Below are 17,849 nucleotides of genomic sequence, written 5' to 3' on the forward strand. Positions count from 1 at the left end.
CTGCTGTGCAAGATCTTTCCCAGATATATCTGATGTGCAAGATCTTTCCCAGATATATCTGCTGTGCAAGATCTTTCCCAGAAAGTCCTGCTGTGCAAGATCTTTCCCAGATATATCTGCTGTGCAAGATCTTTCCCAGAAAGTCCTGCTGTGCAAGATCTTTCCCAGAAAGCCCTGCTATGCAAGATCTTTCCCAGAAAGTCCTGCTGTGTAAGATCTTTCCCAGAAAGTCCTTCTGTGCAAGATATCCCAGAAAGTCATGCTGTGCAAGATCTTTCCCAGAAAGTCATGCTGTGCAAGATCTTTTCCAGAAAGTCCTGCTGTGTAAGATCTTTCCCAGCCTCTTCTGCAAGGAGTCAGTCGGCATATTAGAGGAAACTGCTGTAGTGGAATGCATATGACATTTGGAATGATGACATTCTATTTGTTTATGCGTAACAAGAGTGTGGAAACCAATCCATTTTATCACCACGAGCTGTGACAAGCCATAATTGTCTCCCCTTGGGTCAGAGTGTGGTGTACAATTATCGTTAGAGGACAATGCGATCAAATATCCTTCAAATCCCTGTAGACTTGTCTGTACACATAATTATCCACGTTTTGTGGTTGATTCTGTGAAAGCGTGTGTAAGCTGGTTGTTAAAGTCCATTAATATTTGATCATGTTTGTGCAGAAGTGATACAGCACTCGCCCAGTTAAGTGACGATTGAACCTTTGCATGCGATCCATCTCAACAAGCTCCGTCCGACTCTGTGTCTCTTCTGGCATTCAGCTCCCACTTCGTATGGAAATAGATTCACACAATGTCCAACAAAGAACGTTATAATGACGACAGTTGGCATGGAAAAATACATGTCAGTTATTGGGCGCTTCGTGAAGGCAATTAGGTGATAGCACTAAAATTTAATCTGCTTCATCTTTGTGAAAGAATTAAGCTTTTACCATATAAGGGAATGAAAATTCTTTTTCTTTTCAAAGCATCATTTCAAAAGCTCTATAGTGTTCACAGTATTGTTGCTGCAAGGCATTGTGACGTCTTTAAGGACATGTCTATGCTACTCAACATTTGATAGGAATTCTTTCACTCTGTTAAACTTATTGGACTATAATTTTGATAATTGAAATGGGATTGACTTGTGGGAATTAGGGTGAAGTCCCAACATAGTTTAGTCTTAAACAAGGGATGAATGCTTGGATTTGGTGTCACCTTGATGTCATGATGCTCAGGGGCGGTGGGGTAGCCTAGTGGTTAAGGCGTTCGCTCGTCACGCCGAAGAAACGGGTTCGATTCCCCACATGGGTACAATGTGTTAAGCCCATTTCTAGTGTCCCCCGCCGTGATATTGCTGGAATATTGCTAAAAGTGGCGTAAAACCAAACTCACTCACTCACTCATGATGTCAATCACTAGATTGTCCAATTTACATACTGCCATTGCCTAGCAGGAGTACTTGCATTAAACAAAAAACAAATGAACAAAATGTGAAGATGGTTCTTGATTGCTGTTTATAGGACGGTCATATGCTATCAGATACAATCGATTAATAGGATTATCTGCATCAAGATGTAAGTAACACATACATACAACTAACAAAAATTGACCACTGCAGATTACTTTTTCAAAATGACAGATTTATGTAAAAAAAATGGCTGTTCTTGAACTTTTTTGAGTTGTATGTCTAAATATTTTGCTGCTGGAGAAAAATGCTGAAAAAATACGAGGTCGAGACTCTGAAAGCATTAGTGAAGCTTCCTTCATATCTGTCCGTTTCTACATGATGTTACAATTACATATCCTAAAGCAGAATATAAGCAATTAGGAGACAACCACAGATGGCATCGTCTCAAAAACTTGCATGTTCAAACAGATTTCAGAAAGTGATATTACTTTGGTGTCATGCCAATATTTTTAAATTAAAGACGAGGTGCGTACTTATAATATTTTCAGCACACCCCGCCCAGAGGGGATTTAATATTCGGAAGATATTCGTCTGATGTTTGGCGTATAATTACTGGAAGACTATAGGAGGCGCTTAGGCCTGCCATATGGTGTTGTTGGTGTATGTGGTAGATAAAGGGGGTATGGAAGGGATATGAAGAGGGAAAGATGTCACAATATTTCCTGTCTGGAGGCTCATTGTGGTGCCAGAGATGGTAACATCCGCTTCAGGGCTTGTATATTTGGAGTGAGGGCTCACAATGGCCGAGGTTTCCTGGCTGTGATTAGAGTCTTCTTTTCCAGATCATTGTGACATGCTGTTGTTATCTGTGACGTTGTTATTGCCAGGGAGATAATGAGATGTGCTGGATGTACAGTGTTTTATCAAAAATAATTGAAATCTAGACTTGCTTTACTGAGTGTTTGGATATTTTGCAGGAATTTGCAAAAATGAACTTGGTGCAATATTAGCAGTTCATGATTCAGGATGGCACTCTGATATATTGTATATTACAATATGGCAGTTACACTTACCATTGATGTAAGAACTGCCAGGTAAGAAAGCAGCATAGACATGCATAAAATTGTTGCACATGATCATGTTTTTGAAAAGCAAGTTGTCTTCTCTGACAAACTCATGTTTTGATCCATTAAACACATTGATCTACACAACTGGGTTACAATGACTTACATCAACCAAGTCAGCGAGCCTGACCTTTCAAGACTGTTAACAGGCATGGGTTATAAAAGTGTAGTTCTTACTTGTATCTTCTTGGGACCAATTTGATGAGTACTATAAGAGTGAGTGAGTGAGTATGGTTTTATGCTGCTTTTATCAATATTTCACACATTGTACCCCTGTGGGGAATCGAACCTGGGTCTTTGGTGTGACCAGTGAACGCTTCAACCACTAAACCACCCCACTGCCCAAAATACTACAAGAGATACAGGTAGCTGTGAATGCCACTGAATTTTGTATATGTCCAGATTTGACTCTCTTGAAATTTTAGGGGCAGTGGGGTAGCCTAAAGCGTTGGCTCGTCACGCTGAAGACCCGGGTTCAATCCCCCACATGGGCACAATGTGTGAAGCCCATTTCTGTTGTACCCTGCCATGATATTGCTGGAATATTGCTAAAAGCGGCATAGAACCATACTCACTCACTTGAAATTTTATGTGATTTGGCATCTGGTCAATGAAAGCAATGTGACACCAGCTGGAATAATCAAAATGGCTGTCCTAGGTGTGTTATTGGATGTTGTTGTCATTTCAGCGAATCTGAATCAATGAGCCCTCCTGTGTGCCAATGGATGTCATGTGAAGTGAATCTCCCACTATCTGTGTCCTGTTGGTGTACCTAGATCACAAGCATTGAATCTGACAGGTATGTTCCTGATCCTACTTGTAGATGTTGTCGGCGTTATTTCCTGAAGCCCACTACCAGCAGCAAATGACACAGTCATTGTTACGGTGCATTGTCAATGCTGTGTACACTAATTCCTTGGGAATAATATGAATGTAGTCACTGGCTACCATTCAGGAGAATGCCTTCATGTTGCATTGGTTATAGCACCAAGGATGCCAAACTAGCACAATGTGGCACAATGATGGTGCCTACATCACTGTCACAAGCTCCATGCCTGGATGCCTGGATGTCAGCGTGTACACACCCACAGGGGGCCATGGGGTAGCCAAGTGGTTAAAGTGTCCACTCGTCACGCTGAAGACCCGGGTTCGATTCCCTACATGGGTACAATGTGTGAAGCCCATTTCTGGTGTCGCCAGCCATGATATTGATGGAATATTCCAAGCTAAAAGATGATAATCACACATTCACACACTCACTCACTCAAAGCACTCACTCACTCACACACCACCACACACCCACACCCACACCCACACCCACACCCACACCCACACCCACATCCACATCCACATCCACACCCACACCCACACCCACACCCACATCCACACCCATAATACTCATACAATCACACTCACAGCAGCACCCAAATATATGACCTTGACCTCATCATCCAGATTGCAAGGTCTTCTGATCTACGGGATCCGGCAAGATAAAGGTAAGTTTTGTACCAGCCAAGACCAGCAAGACCAGCAAGACCAGGGTGCCGTCCATCAGTGACACCCTGGCCAGTCAGAGCTCATGTTATCTTACCTCCCATCTCAAACACTTCTTCAGTAGGGGACCAGATGAGCTCCAACCAGATGAGATGTTAGTTCAACAACAGCTTTATATGACAAGTCAGATGTTCCTTCCAGTCACCAGCAGGTCCAGATGTCCTGGGGTTGTGCAAAACCCCTCTGCTCCTCACCCTCCATTTAGTCAGACATTATATGTGCCAGCCCATCATTTGTTCATCTTCTCTGACTTGGTGATGTTTGCTCCTTGCTTTTTTGAAAAACAAATTCATCCATCTTTTCAATTTTTGGGATGAGCAATGAGACTGACATCATCATTGAGATTAACTTTGGCACCAAAAATGCCAAACTAATCATACCAAATATGACACAATAATGTTACATTGTCTGGACATAGTGTCCATTAATTCAAAGCATCAGTAACGGTTTGTCAGGTCCAAGGTCCAGTATTTACAACCTGTTGTATTGTGATATGATGCTACTGACTCACTGACACCGCCTCCCTCAATGTCTTGTTTGTGTATGTTACTTGGGACAATGATGTCTGCCTTTTATGTCTGTCTCTCTAAAGCCGAGAATAAGTATAGCTGATAAACCTCACTCACACTCACTCACTCACTTGGGTTTTGGTGCATTTCTTTAAATCTGTTTGTTATGTTTTCTTAAATAAAAGAAATATGTCTTAAATTGCCTAATTCATACGAAGTGTACTCTGTTATCCATGGAATGACAGGCTTGACAGCTGACAGTGTGTTGAAGAGCAGAGTTCAATGTGGGCCAGCTGCATTTGTTTGGATAAAAAAGATCAACACTTTTTTTCTGGTTCCTTACTCTGGTATACAAAATATTTCTTTAAAAAGTCCTTACTTTTCCAAAATATGAGCCCAAGAAATACTTATTTTTGTGTGCAAGTATGAGAAGGTGAACACTTTAGTGATGAAGATTCCTTAACGGTTTCTTAGGTCAAGTTCACCTCAACACTTCCCACAACCAAATATAGCCAGCTGCCATCTAAAACACCTTTCAATCACCCACCCACTCACTCACTCACTCATTTACTCACACGCGAAAGCAAGGCCATTATATGGAGCATGCGCCTTTCACAAAGAAATAAACACATATGACAGATTATGATCATTTTGAGAGCCTCATTGTTTGCCACAGCTCAAAGTGTGATGAATCAGTGATGTTTTGTACATTTTGTGCACCACGGATAGCGAGATGACTTTGAATGTGAAATGGTGTATGGTGATTGCCTCGTGGGCTCACGGTGGACCTGATGACATCCCACAGGCTCAAACCAATTGATTTAGAGGCCATCGGAGAATGGTTCATTTGATTGGGCCTCATTCCCTTTTATTGGCAGGGGACATTACTTGTTTGGTCAGTGGATCTTGACCAAGATTGGTCTGCTTGCAGTAACCTTATCATGAGCAGTGGTCAAAACTCCCAGGAAATGGATGTGCGTCTAGTTGGTTAATGACATCACTAGACTTGTCAATCCCCCTAGCATGCTAGCAGACAGGAACGTGTGACCGCCATACGTTGAAGGTTTACCTGCTGCTTGGAGAGGGCATTGAATGTTGAATCTGCTGTTCTGTTGTGGATGAAGGTGTCTGGTTTATTGTGATACTGATCATATTAAGATGTGACTTTGAAGGATATTGTTATTTTGGCCAGATGGGTCAGAATCAGAATGAAAGCATTGATTTCTTGGTTGTGAAATGAGCTCTGAGCAGTTTAATATTACATCAGTTCATGTTTGTTCCTGATCTAACTTAATGAATCGCTTTTTATGAAATGTCACGAGTATCACGATGGTTTAATGTGACTTTTTCACATGTTTAATTTCCTGGCTTTTATTATTGATTTTACTTGATATTTTCATACATGTAACAGGGTTTTGATTTAAGGATTTAGAATATTCATTTGTGCAACCTGAAACTGTGAAATGCATCCTCATGTTTATCAACTTGCACCCATAGCATTTAATATTTTGCTGTTCAAAGAAAACAAAATGAAGAGGAACTGGCTTGGAGGAGTGCCTCTGATGAGAGTGATTGAATAACTGATGTTGTTCATGTCATGAAATTTTATAAAATTGATTAAGCTTCTGAGTCGCAGCATAATTACGTTATGAAAACCAAGTTCTGTGGATACTCAACTTCTTTATTACGAGAGTGCACTCATTGCTATCAAGAATTTGACTATCCATAGTATACAAAATTGACAAACTTTATAGATAACAACTTCTTTATTACGGGAGTGCAACGTTTCGATACAGATTCTTGTACCGTTGTCAAGCAGGAATGTACAGATTCTTGTACCGTTGTCAAGCAGGAATGTACGATGTTTTGATACAGATTCTTGTACCGTTGTCAAGCAGGAATGTACGATGTTTCGATACAGATTCTTGTACCGTTGTCAAGCAGGAATGTACGATGTTTCGATACAGATTCTTGTACCGTTGTCAAGCAGGAATGTACGATGTTTCGATACAGATTCTTGTACCGTTGTCAAGCAGGAATTTTATTCCTGCTTTACAACGGTACAAGAATCTGTATCGAAACGTCGCACTCTCGTAATAAAGAAGTTGTTATCCATAAAGTTTGTCAATTTTGTACTTCCCAGCTTCTAAAATGCCACTCAAAGAAGTAATTATGTTATGATGATGGGATAAATCATTAAGACCCAAACCCAAAATTATATATATTTTTGTATGGCGCAGCAGGGGCGGTGGGGTAGCCTAGTGGTTAAAGCGTTGACTCGTCACGCCGAAGACCCGGGTTCGAATCCCCACATGGGTACAATGTGTGAAGCCCATTTCTGGTGTCCCCCGCCGTGATATTGCTGGAATATTGCTAAAAGCGGCGTAAAACTAAACTCAGTCAGTCAGTATGGCGCAGCAGGTTCAACCTGTGTTTGTTTGTCTGGTGCAAAATGGTCATTAGCTAAGGTTGCACCGGGTGCAGGTGGGTTTCATATTGAGCCCTGATTTAAGGTTTTTAGTTTGGTCACTTGATCACTAAAATCACCTGGCATGGATTTTATGTTCATGCTATTGATCACTAGTTTGTCAGTTGCAGAGTTTATGTACAGGAGATGGCTTAGTCTGTCTAACAGTCCCTGAACCACATTATTTTCCCTACAACCTAGCCGTCCCTGCAGTGCTAAAGCCCTAAATGAAGTGGGCGGTGGGGTAGCCTCTTGGTTAAGGCGTTCACTCGTCATGCTGAAGAACCGGGTTTGATTCTCCACATGGGCACAATAATGTGTGAAGTTCATTTCTGGTGTCCCCCGCCATGATATTACTGTAATATTGCTAAAAGCGGCGTAAAATCAAACTCACTCACTCACTCTTTTTCAATTAAAATGGATTGATTTGTTACTTTCAAATTATATATATTAGTCTAGAGATGGGATACTGTCCGTAGGGATACTGGATATTTCCACACATAAGCTGCCCATCGGTTGGATTCGATGGTCAAGTTAGGTGGCTTGGGTGGTTGTTTGACATTATACTCTAGTGCTGTGGATAATAGCTTGGAATGTAGGTCACTGGATTGTCTGGTCTAGATTCCATTCTTTACTGACTGCCATCGCAAGCTAAAATACTTCCACATGTGGTAGGAAACAAACAATAACGTGTCTGGCGATTTGTTGAAACACTTGTGACAAGTACCTGCTGAGATTTTGCCTGTGTACGTGTATGGTTTACTTAATTCTTGGTAAAATATCTGTCTGTAATTGTATAAAATGATACCCAGTTACCGTTAATAAAAATCCCTCACAATTTCCAATCCAGCCATTGTTTCTTTAAGTACTTCTTGAATCCCAAACCATTAGAATCTGGTTATTTCTTCGTTCATTCAAATTCTAAAGATTCGTAATAATTGGATCCACAATCGGGTTTAATGTTTTTGACGAGTTTCTTGTTACTCTGCTTTTTTTTTTTGTCTCTGTTTGTAATCCCAGCTGTGAAATCCTCTCAGTTCAACGGCGTTAACAGCGTAACGCTGTGAGCCACATTACAGCAGGTCGTATCACCTGTGAGTGGAATACGACACATGCAAGTGCTATTGCATTAAACGCTCAGTGCGTAGTAATCACCCATATTTATCTGCTATAGAACAGCAGGACGGTCAATTACCTTTCAGCATTTATTTTGACAGATTCAATGACATATTGCCACAATATTACCCCACATTTATTGCACTCGAATGAAATTGCCCTAAAATGGGGGGATGAGAGGTTGGTACTGGAGAGGAATGATCTGTGAAGAGCACCCTCTGATCTCGTATAGTTATAACTCAGATGATATTTCATATTTTCTCCTCCCAATATCCAGCGCCAGCCATCAGACGGCGATGCTATGGTGAAATGCCGAGTTTATGTGCATTTATTGCTATTTGATTTCTATCAAATCTAAACCTGTTACCATAATTACTGGGGATTCAAGAAAATATGAGTAACGCTCAATGAAGGAAACGGTGCTGAGAACCGAATCAATAATCTCATTATTAAATGTCATCCCGCGTGATGCTGATTCTGAGATAGAGACATTTGATTGGTTGACAACAACAAGGAGGTTCTTGGACTTTTAACTGTAGTTCTGGTTTAGAGAAAAGGTCAAAGGTCATGGCATTATTGCAGTTCTAATGTAGGGTTGGACTCGGTAAACGATCATTTGATAATTACTTTGATGAAAACGCACGATTTATTGAATAAAGATTAGCATCTTGACGTCAGTGTAATCTGGGAACTCTCAGTTTAATATCAGTTTCATTAGTGGAAGATGGAGTGTATGACAGACCGGGAATAAAGGTGATTGAGATGTTTCTTTTACGAGATTTTATTTGGTTTTATCATGAATATATATCATCACTTAATTGCAAGGGATGGATTTGAAAAGTTTTACGAGATTCATTTCAATGTTAATATTGGTTTTATTTCTTGATAAAAATAGAAAGGGCTTAAAATGAATAACATCATAATACTTTTTAAGATTTAATGATGACTTTGGATCCAAGTATACACTTTGTATCATGTATTCAGGTAATAAATCTGTTTTTTAATGTTTAGTAAGTATGTAGGCTGAAATAGTGTAGACACTTTGATTTTCGACAGATTTTTCTCCATACTGTCCTTTAGCAAATAAAATTAAAATATTTTACATTAACCTTAAGATGTTATTGGTTAAAGAGAATTTATGTAATAGCTTAGCTTTTGATGAGGTAATTGTTATGACCAATCAAAGGGAGTGAACTCTTGAAGCCTTAGTTTCCCCTGGGTCTCAAACATTACTTGTACAGGTGTGGACGTCTTAGGTGGGAGATTTTATATAGATGTAGGGTTTCTGACAGTATGCTGTCTGTGTCAGTATAAGTTGTATGTTGCTTGTCAGGAGTGGGAACACATAAACAGTCTGATGGAATCATGAGTGGATGGCTTGGAACAGTCTCCTTCCTTATCTAACTGGCTGTGCTGTGCTGTGCTGTGCTGTGCTGTGCTGTGCTGTGCTGTGCTGTGCTATATAAGAAAAATAGTAACTTTTTTTAATACCTGCAGCCCTACTTTTTTCTATTTCCTTTCCTAGGTACTTGGGGGACAGTGGGGAAGCCTAGTGGTTAAATATAAACTAAACCACTAAATCCAACCTATGAACACACAATGCTGTTTTGAAAGTGGTCAAATGTAGCATGTTATATTTGGGACTATCCGGTGGTGGCTGAGTGGATTAGATGGCCGACTTAGTGTGCTGGCCTTTCAAGTGGGTGTGGGTTTGAATCCTGGATGAGACCCTACCTAACCAATGAACTAGAATCTGTACTTTACTGAAAAAGTGAAATCCAAAATATGACATGTGTTAAATCCAACCAACTGACCTGAATTTGGAGGGCCTAAATTTTACAAATAAAAATGGTTTATCTTAAAGGAAGTATTGAATACCTAATCTGAATAGAAAAACATACAAAGTATGAGATTCTTATATCTCTGCTAAAATGTGGTACATAAGTATATATCACATACAAGTATTACATGGGAACAATGAGCACTGTAAAACCTGGATACATAGTTTGTTAAATGTTATAACACAGTACTTCATCACTTTCACAGTGCCTTGTTGATTACTATACCTCCTATGCTTGTGTTATATTCAGCATATCAAAATTCTCAGAAGAATGATTAGCTGCTAATGTGACAAAAACCATACTTTGTTTCTTGTCTTCAATAATGAAGAATAACAAAGTTTGAGATGTTGTGGAAATGGTATACATTGTTTGTCGACATGCACCGGTGAAAGCTCCCACCTGCCTGGTATCTATAGCTGATAATACCAAGGGAGACAGTCGTAGTCCCGAGTTAGACACCGTCATCTCCCAGAGTGATGGAAGTTGAGACATGTGGAATTTGTATTTGTGAGGGGCGAGGATGAGTGCATTGTCTGACTGCAAGGGAATGCAGTAACTGATACTTTGAAGATCACACTTACATCAAGAAAACGGCCATTTTGTTTGCATGGGGCATGTCTTTGCCGGTTTGCTGGTAGTTTGTCATTCTGGTGTCTTTGGGGCTTTTTCTTCAGTTTTGTTTGACGATTAAACACTTGTCCAAGATATTTTTTATGGATTAAACTTCTTTTTAATTTCTCTCATAACGTTTCGAGACCATTCCAGGTGAACTGATGAAGGGGCCTGGAATGGTCTCGAAACGTTGTGAGAGAAATTAAAAAGAAGTTTAATCCATAAAAAATATCTTGGACATCAATGTACAACTTCTAAATGCCACTGAAAGACATGATTAAACACTTGTTTGTGTTTGTAATATGTTTAGATAAAAATGATGAGATATATTTTAGGTATGAATAACACAGTTGTGTAAGGAGTCACAAGTTACTGTATAGAGTTTCTTCCCTTTGTCATGCTAGGGTCCGGTCTTTGTGTTTTGGAATCAGATTAGTCCTGATTATTATACTTAGGATTTTGTTAGTTTTTATTCAATTCAAAGTTTCCTCCAAAATGAAATTGATATGTCTAAGTAGGTTTAAAACAAACTTACTAACTTAGAAATGAGGTATTTGTGTTACCTCAATATTTTCTTTACTTTTACAAGCTGGGATCAATTTGAATTAATTTGCATATTCAACTTCAAGACTGATCGTCAGTGATAATAAACATTGGTGACAAGAAATTTGATGTTGTTTATGGTACATTTCACAGTCAAAAGAGTCTTAATAGTTATCAGAGGAATTCTTAGAAAATATCCATTGGAGAAACACTCGCAAGAATCTTATATGTAATGACACTATTAAGATGCATTCAACACCAAATATTTCCAGCATGTAAGCTTTACATGTTTTACTAGACAGCCTCCATCAGACTTTATTGTCATTTGATACTAGATGCATGTACCCAGATTTGTCTAACCCTAATGTTGCTGGAATTAGCTAATTGCTGTAGATTCCATCTACAAGATATTATATATCTGTAGCCAGTATCATGCCTATGGATGTCACTGTGACAATTTTATACTGATGTTATTGGGTCATAATGCTTCCCATATGTGATTTGATCTTGGTAATAATAATAACTAATGTGTTATGCACCAAATCCACATTCTAAAACATTCACAGCACTATTTTATTACTCAATTAATGGATCAGTGTACATGTGACTTTCATTCCCTTCTTCCAGGGAAGTATACAACCCATGCTGATTGTGACATAGCTGACGTAATCTCTGAATTAAATCAAACCCATCTCACTTATGTTTCAATCGAGATGTACTCTTACCCAGTCAGCAGCCAGCAATACATACAATATTAGTTCCAGTGATCAAAGGACAACCGCGTCATGGTTCATCAGCAATACTATCTAAGATTTGAACCGGTGGAATCTGTGGCAGAACACATCATCTGGGAGCATCCATGGCTTCTCTAGGTGGCCGTCCACCGAACCATGGACTCATGCTTCATGTCATGTGTCATATGTAATATGGGTGTTGGTTGTGAACTTGATGTGCTAGGTGAGGCGCTTCATTCCAGAGAAAACATTCTTGTCATCTTACATCACCTTCTTTATTGTTATTTTTATTTCATTAGGTTTAATGTATGTAGTATGTTTTGTGAAAGAATGATGTTTTTGTTTGGGTGAGAAAACTAATGACTTTTTTATTTTTTATATTTTTATTTTTGTTAATTTTTTATTCTCGATAAGTAGTAAGTGTATGCAATTTATAAAAAGAGAATGGACACATAATGACACGTACTGGCTTGTTTATTGTCAGGTCATTGTTTTTACGTCACATGTTTCCGATGGCAGTGTTTACTTGCGCTGTAATGGGGCAGTTTGCATCGCACAGACATTGTAAATACTTAGATGATGGCATGTGTTTAAGATAAAGTTGTCTTTAATAAGTTAGTCACATGTTTTACAAATGTTCATATCCTAGTGGCTAAAGTGTTGGCTCGTTACCCACAAGACAAAGAGTTGGATGCTAAAGACCTTTGAACAGTTTGGCCAAATCTTTTTCCAGGTTAAATTAATATATGATTAGTAATGTGAACTATGTGAAAATATGTCATTCGCTCCACTTAGAACCATATTACAGAGATATAGGTTAATGAGCTTGGTCTCCTGTACCTAGTCTCACTGTAGCTTGTCAATGTAGTTGTCAGTGTTGTATCTGCCAAGTTGCTGACAATATGGCTGGTGCGTACATGCATGTGTGGATGACGCAAGAGATGTAAACATTGTTGTCATGCACCTGATTCAACAGTCCGCCCTGACAGATCCTCCAAGACAAGTATTTGTCACCATTCCCCCTCATTCCTGCATGCATACACTCATTATGTCACAGTTAGTTAGAAATGTGGATTGGGCTGAGCTTATAGCTTGACTGTACAGTATATTGGAGTGAGTGAGTTGAGTTTTACGACGCACTCAGCAATATTCCAGCTATATGACGGCGGTCTGTAAATAACCGATTCTGGACCAGACAATCCAGTGATCGACAGCATGAGCATCGATCTATGCAATTGAGAACCGATGACTTTTGTCAACCAAGTCAGCGAGCCTGACCACCCGATCCTGTTAGTCGTCTCGTACGACAAGCATGGGTTACTGAAGATCAATTCTAACCTGGATCTTCATGGGTAACGGTATATTGGAATATCCATTTCCACAAGCATGGAATCCTCTAGGCCCTGTTCTACAAAGCAATCTTAGCGAAGGGGATGACAATGTGGCCTAGAGGTTGAAGAATTTCATTATCACACCAAACACAGCAAAGACCTGTGAATTGTGTGAAACCCATTTTCTAATGTAATGTGATGGTGGTGAGGTCGTTGCTAGACTATATTCTCATAGCTAGGTACCATTTCCACAGAGTCCTCTAGGCCGTGTTCAGTAAAGGGTTGACCGTGTGGTCTGGAGCTTGAAACATTTCATTATCACACCAAACACACAGAAGACGGGTAAAATGTGTGAAGCCCAATTCCTGATGTTGCCTGCCGTGAAATGTCTAGTATAATACCTAATGATTTGTAAAACCTTACCAATTCTCTCAGTGATGGAAGAGAACCTTTGTCAACGTATGCGAGTTATGATCGTATTAGCTCTAAGGGGTGACCACGTGGTTTGGAGGTTGGAACATTTAATTGTCACACCAAACACAAAGAAGATGGGTAAAATGTGTGAAGCCAACGTCCCATGCGGTGAATGACTTCCCTGAAGGAGGATGAAAACAATCTGATTACTTGGTGTTAAAAAATATGACAATTAAGGAAACCAGGATCCCCTACTTTGTGTGTACAGTATGTTTCTAGAATAATCTCAACACATGCTGTATACAGAAGCTTTAATTATGAGACATGTTTTTGTTCAGATTCCTACATATTTTCACCAAGATATATTTATGAGATCAAGCTTTTTCCAGTGAAATACAACATCATAACGCTGCCGTTGACACTTCCATTCCCTATCCCAGGATGGGGTTACTTCCAAAATAACAAACTGACATGGCTAAAAAGGTTTTCTACTGTTTATCGTCTTATAAGAAAACTGGTGAAAAACATGCAAATTATCCAATTTCATTTGTATTATCATTAAACCATGTCAAGCTGTGACTTTATTATCTGCATCTTGAAACAATTATCATTTACTATTCGCATGGTATGTTTATGATCATTCATTATGACATATAAACATCGAACATGTAGTATTACGCTTTACATATGGCATACAATCTTCTTATATTCAATGGTTCCCAGCGGTTAGCCATGGTTAAAGATTCCTGTTGAAATTCTCGGGCACACATATATACTTTTCTCTCATAGGGGCCACTGTGGCCTTGTCATCTGAAGTGCTTATATTCGCAGAATGCAGACTTGCATCCCTTAGGTATCCCAGAAACCTTTATGGATTTAATCTTGGCTTGCTTTGATTGTTTTTAGGTTTGTGAACACCATACTCGTTCTTGTGGGTTTCACCAAAGTGGTAACGTCTGAGACTTCAGGCTTTCCTTCCATATTAAGCTGGCACTCACTCCAGACCCATGAAGATCCGGGGTAGAATAGGTCTTCAGCAACCCATGCTTGCCACAAAAGGCGACTATGCTTATATTATAACGGGATCGGATGGTCAGGCTCGCTGACTTGGTTGACACATGTTGTCGGTTGCCCATTGTGTAGAATGATGCTCATGCTGTTGATCACTGGATTGTCTGGTCCAGACTCGATTATTTACAGACCGCCACCATATAGCTGGAATATTGCTGAGTGCGGCGTAAAAGCTAAACTCACTCACTCACTCCATATTAAGCTGGCATATCACTATACGACTCCAGTATTGTATAAATCAATGTTAAACTATGATCATACTCAATCTTCCCACCAATAGGACTACTGCAAACAGTGAAACTTTTGAAATTTAAGCACCAACATATTTAATAGCCAATTGGGCATACAAATCACAGTCATCAATGTAGCTGTAATTTGATTGCAGAGTTGTGTCCCTTTGGTAAACCAGGCACCTATCATAGTGAGTTCAAATCCTGCTTTGTCCTGATTAGAGGTTTGTTCTAATTCTAGGTTTGTTAGCATCATATACATTTGTGGTTCTCCCCAAAGAGGTTAGCGCTTTAGCACTGCAGGGAGTGCTAGGCTGAAGGGAAAATAGTACGGTTCGAGACTGTGAGACAGACTACAAAGAGGTAAACATTTGAAACATGCATCACTTCAGAAGTTCTTCCCACATCAAGCAGAACTACCAAACTGACCCACTGACACATTCAGATATTATCCTTTCTGTGAATAATGATGACAGATGAAAAGATAATCATATAGGAATATGGATAAACATATATTCAAAATTAAAATAATCTATAAATTCATTAATTATTATGGCAAGTACTATGCATCAAAGTTGCATGCATCCTTTGTTTTTGTTTGTTGTGAAACACTGCAGTCAGCTATATATGGCAGTCTGTAAATGATCATGTCTACACCAGACAATCCAGTGATTGATGTCATGAGCATCAATCTATGCAATTGTTGGGACGGTGTGGTAGTCTAGTGGTTAAAGCGTTTGCTTGTCACGCTGAAAACACGGGTTCGAGTCCATTTCTGGTGTCCCTGTCATGATGTTGCCGGGCGGTGGGGTAGCCTAGTGGTTAAAGCGTTCGCTCATCCCGCCGAAGACCCGGGTTCGATTCCCCACACAGGCACAATGTGTTAAGCCCATTTCTGGTGTCATGATATAGCTGGAATATTGCTAAAGGTGGCGTAAACCAAACTCAGTCACCCTGGAATATTGCCCACCCACTAAACCATACCCACCCACCCACTCACTCATTCATTATGCAATTGGAATATGCATCTACCAAATCAGCGAGCCTGACCACCAAGCCCGTTATTGGGTTCTTTCGACCAGCTTTGGTTGCTGAAGACCAATTCTAACCTTCATCTTCATGGGCAAACTACATATCCATGACACTTGATCAGTCATAGTACTGGCTGTCTATTCCACTGGGAAACAGCTGAGATAAGAGTCCATGGGTTGCACAGTTTTCAGGATGAGCACTAAATATATAGACTGTTACGACCTTTACTTGCTCTGAAGTCTTGGTGTGGTGATACAGCTAAAACCTGTAGAACCCGCGAAGATCCGGGTTAGAATTGGTCTTCAGTAACCCATGCTTGTCGTATTGTTCCGACTGACGGGATTGGGTGGTCAGGCTCGCTGATTTTTAAATTTTTGTTATCACTTTATTTCATGATGTTATCACTGGAATGGTTACATACTTTATGCATTTGTCGTGGTGGTACATGTAGATATTATAAAACATAGGACATGGGATGATAAAATATGGTACTTATTATATGAATGCCTGGTGTTGTTGCAATTAATGGGTACATCAAGGTTATGGCAAGATGAGTAAAGGTCTGAAGAATTTATTCATGTTGCAGTCTTGAAAAGGTAGCACATTTGTCAAGCACTATAATACCAGTGTGTAGATCTTTTTAATACAGCAATGATTTGCATACACATACGCCATCGCATGCACAGCATCATAGGCATATGAAATATTCTCAAGCTCATGATGTTGATCACTGGATTGTCTGCTCCAGACTTGATTATTTACAGACCGACGCCATATAGCTGGAATATTACTGAGAGTGGTGTTAAACAACAACTATACAAACAAAACCTGTAGAAACATACTCATTACCTCACAGCTTCTTGTATAAAGACAATCTTACAGATTTTGACTGCAAGTTCAATAGTAATCACCATAATCTGAAAGTATGTACCTAAATCATCAATATCAGTTGAACACCTTTAGTTTTGATCATGAGATTGTTTTAATGATTCTCAGATCCTAATTAAGTTCTTTGATGTATGTCAGATTATAATTATTCAATTATAAGAATATTGCTGATCATTAGCAGAACTGCTTGGGTTGTTGTCTTTAATCAACACGGACATCAGCTGAAGTCATGTCAGTGAAGATCTATACATGCTGGATCATCGTGGATCATTGTGGACTAGGTCCTTCGCTAAGGCTTCAATTATTTGTGTGTAGTATTGAAGGGATATTGGAATATCCTGAGCCCTGTATCCTGAGGTGCAGCATTCTGCTGTTTCACTCCTCTCCAGTGAAGATGTTGCTAAAACACAAGTCCTTCTCACAGTCCCTGAACCACATTATTTTCAGGTCCGCACATCCCTTTCTGCAATGCTAAAGCCCTTAATGAAGTCTAGATTAGGCTGATTTGAGCTCCTTTTTGATTCACATTGAATAATTTCTTCAAGTTGGAATATACTGGGACCGCTAGCTGGGTTCCAGGTAGGTCCCCTGTCACGGGTCAGCTATGCCTTGGCAACACAGTGTACAGTCTACTATAAGCATGACATAACCAGAGGTACAGGTGTGTGCTGGGTTCCAGGCAGGTGCCCTGTCATGGGTCAGCTATGCCTTGGCAACACAGTGTACAGAGTCTACTATAAACATGACATAACCGGAGGTACAGGTGTGTGCTGGACACGGCAGGGGGTTGTCGGCGGCGGGTTCAGGAGCGGCTCGCGCTATGTACATCACGCTGGGATATGTCTGTCTGCTCTGTCAGTCTGCCATGTTTTCATAGATGTGTCCACATCTTGACAGCGTTGATGCAAATACTTCTGAAGGGTGGATTGGAACTTGTGTTGCTGGAATTTCTTTGATGCCAGGCACTATTATCTGTCGATTCA

General features: G+C 39.8%; 1 protein-coding gene across 8 annotated transcripts in view; it reads left to right on the plus strand.

Annotated features, from left to right (window-relative positions):
- LOC124291154 (poly(rC)-binding protein 3-like) overlaps positions 1 to 17,849 on the plus strand; it is a 380,920-nt gene that overhangs the window by 197,944 nt on the left and 165,127 nt on the right. For all 8 annotated transcript variants that reach the window (XM_046728080.1, XM_046728097.1, XM_046728129.1 and 5 more), the window contains exon 5: positions 3,213 to 3,323. The gene's annotated coding sequence lies outside the window, so the exon portion shown is untranslated. The remainder of the gene's footprint in view (positions 1 to 3,212; positions 3,324 to 17,849) is intronic.

Source organism: Haliotis rubra, unplaced genomic scaffold (assembly GCF_003918875.1).
Source record: "Haliotis rubra isolate DU_JTF1 unplaced genomic scaffold, ASM391887v1 Scf113, whole genome shotgun sequence".
In the NCBI taxonomy this organism is placed as follows: domain Eukaryota; kingdom Metazoa; phylum Mollusca; class Gastropoda; order Lepetellida; family Haliotidae; genus Haliotis; species Haliotis rubra.